Below are 3,095 nucleotides of genomic sequence, written 5' to 3' on the forward strand. Positions count from 1 at the left end.
TTCACATAATCAAAACAAACCTGCTGCTAATTCATTTGGCTTCAACTTTTTTTGTTTCAAAAATAGATTTGAGCATATGGGGCTTTCTTTACGTTTGTTAAGTAAACGGTTTCTCATTTAAAAACAAAATTTAAGTGTGGCCGGACACAAATTATATGGATGGGCCGGAAAAAATAACATAAATGGGCCGGACTCCATACATATAATTTTTTATTTATTTTTAAATTTTTCCTAAAAAATTTACCTACTGAGAGAAAAAGCTGGACGGGCGAGGCCTAGCCCTTACTAACACCCGACCTTGTTTTAGCCTCTTCAGTTTAGCAGTTCATATTTCTTTTGCAGGGAGCAATGCAATGAAATTAGCCAGGTTTCCTAACAGTTTATCCACCTCCAGTCTTGGTTAAGTTGATCAAGATTTTATTATATAATGCTTGATTGGCACCATTTGGTTTGATCCAGCACGGAGACAAGTCCTACTTCTAGTTGTATCTCTAATCATTGTATCTATTTATTTAATTTTTTTTTGGATGCCTCCTGGTAAAAAAATTGTATGAACATTTATATTGAATTAAGTTAAACAGAATATGAACCTTTTCCTAATCCTGGATATTGATTGCGTGCAGTAGTTTAACAAATCATATTATAGAACACTTAATTTAAACACGTATAGCTTTAAGTAGTACACAGATTCATAGGAAAATAAAACGCACGAAAACTTTTGACATTTATGAGGGTATTACTCTGACCAAGTGATATCCAAATCTCCCCAGTTATCTTCTGAGACTCTTAACGCTTTCCACACAGCTTTCGAGGCGTCAATGATATTATTAGGGCAAGGTGGTTGATAGTCATGATCAGCATCACACCCCATAGTAGAGTCACACTCATCCACAACCATAGCCTTCACGCTCCTCCCATTTCCGTTAATGGTAATAAATTTATGGCACCTATCCCCTCCCTTGTACCATCCGGTTGATAGTGCCACAACCGGAGTGTCGTCAGAGTGGTATTGGTTGTCACACTCTGACGGACCACCACCATCACCTCCCTTTTGGAAGCTGTTTATGGTAAGTTTTGCTTTAGTAGCACCTGTCACCGTAGGGGAGCATGTATAAGTGGTGTAGAACTTACCTTGGACACAACAATCTGAATCATTCTCCGTGTTGCATTGTCCAGGAGGTGGTTTTCTTCCCCGGATACCACCACTGGGTTTGCAAGTTTGGGCATTGATTTGAATAGAATAAGTTGTTGCTAGTAGAATGAGTAAAAGAATAAAGTGGAACCTGTTCATTCTCTCTTTTAGTTTGTAGTCTCTTTTACAATGGTGTTTGATGTCTAGCAAGGCAAAGTGATTGTGCTTTTATAGTGATTGGCTAAGCAGCAAGACTAGTTTGTAGTCAAACTTTTTATTTCTTATAACTAATTTATTATAACAACCTTCTTCAGCAGCATTCTTATAAGTGTAAAGACAATTCCTTCGAACAATTTTGTTTCTCTTTTCTAGAATAATAAAGTAACATGAATGCCGTCTCAAGTAATCTAAAAATAGACCTGAAAGTTGTCTACTATGCAGTTGGTATAATTTTATCTTGTCTTGTATGGAGGCTGTTTTTCATTGTACAAAATCTGCAGTTTTGTTTGACTACTAAATTATAGAAGCATGACAAAGGAATTTGCCAAAGATAGATGTCAAGCTTATATTTCTGTTACACTTCACATCTGAAGAAACACTAACCGGACCCCGGACAGATTACTGGTAACCTGGGGGTTGGATAGCTGTTTCCCACGAGGGGTTAGACCCTTGGAAGATGGTTCTTCTGATAACCTGCAAAACAGACACCGTGAGCTCGTCACTGAGAAGGGGGGGGGGGGTTCCTCCTTGTGACCACCCTCCGGCGTGAGAATCAGACTAGATTGCTCTTTAAATATAAAAGTATATTAAGAGATTGCTAGAGCAGATATCAGGTATATTATGATGATATAAGATAATGTAATGTGTTTAGATGATCATACCATTCGGGGTATTTATAGCCGAAGGTAGGTTTCCAAGGAGGTATGGCCAGCTGCAACAGTGTTCCTGTTCATCAACAGCCGGCTACGCACGTGCCCTGCTGGTAGTTGGTGGGTAGGTAGCGGCTGATAGTGACCAGGCCTGCTGTATACTATTCCCTTTCCACCAACTGCCGGCTACGCACGTGGTATGACAGTAGTTGGTGAGTAGGCGGCGGCTAATAGTGATACAGTACAGGAGCATGCTGCTCGCCATACTGTATCAGTGAGCTGTCGTATCTCTGATCAGATCTTTCGCCCATACCTCGTCAGGTACAGTAAAAGATCCTTCAGTATACAGACTGGCTTATTTGGGCGGGAGTATTCCCCCTCCCGCCTCTGTGCGGGATTGCTCCCGGCTTTGCTCATTCCTTCAGGTGACACTGAATGATCGAGAGCTAAGTGCCTTGTGCGTGTAGCCATGCTGCGCGGGTGGCCTTCCCTAATGGCTTGTATCCGAGGCTGCGGGGACAGGCGGAGTCCTTCACCATTGGGAGGCTTTTCCTGCGGGACCAGCTTGCGTACTGCGCGTAAGGACGTCACGTCTCTGAGCATGGTTGGTCCTGCGGATCCAGTTGGTCTCTGCGCAGACGTCCCTGTTTAAGGTGAGTCTTGCGGGTCCAACTGGGCTCTGCTGGGACCTACCTCTTCAGGTCCCCCCAGTCCAATGTTCTTCTCATGCGTGTTTAATAAAGTGAGGTGAACTTTTGGACTTAAGCAAAGGGTTTTGTAAGGTTTTCCATGGGGATTCTTTCCGCGGAAGTCCTTGTCACTTGCAGAAATGCCCGAGTTTCCTGCTTGGTCTTTGGGTATGATGCGGGTAGGTCTGTAACCTCCTCGCAAGTCAGGAGCATTGAGTCCCAGTTGTATGGATTTTCCATGAGGTTATGGTAGTTTTGAACATAGTGATCAATTATGTTAAGACCACCAATTCCATCCTGGAGCTTCAAACAACGTAGTTCTCGACGTTCCCGCTATGCGGGGATGTTATTTCCGTTTCCGCAAGCATTGCCCAGAAGATCCTTCTTGGTTTCAATTCCCAGCGG

General features: G+C 42.7%; 1 pseudogene; it reads right to left on the reverse strand.

The window, feature by feature from the left end:
• Window positions 1-705: 705 nt before the first annotated feature.
• Window positions 706-1,528, reverse strand: LOC143621757 (kiwellin-1 pseudogene; annotated as a pseudogene).
• Between the last annotated feature and the right edge of the window lie 1,567 nt (window positions 1,529-3,095).

The sequence above is a fragment of the Bidens hawaiensis genome, unplaced genomic scaffold (genome assembly GCF_021521415.1).
Source record: "Bidens hawaiensis isolate Kalapana, Puna unplaced genomic scaffold, B.hawaiensis_p1.1 tig00002935_1, whole genome shotgun sequence".
NCBI lineage: Eukaryota > Viridiplantae > Streptophyta > Magnoliopsida > Asterales > Asteraceae > Bidens > Bidens hawaiensis.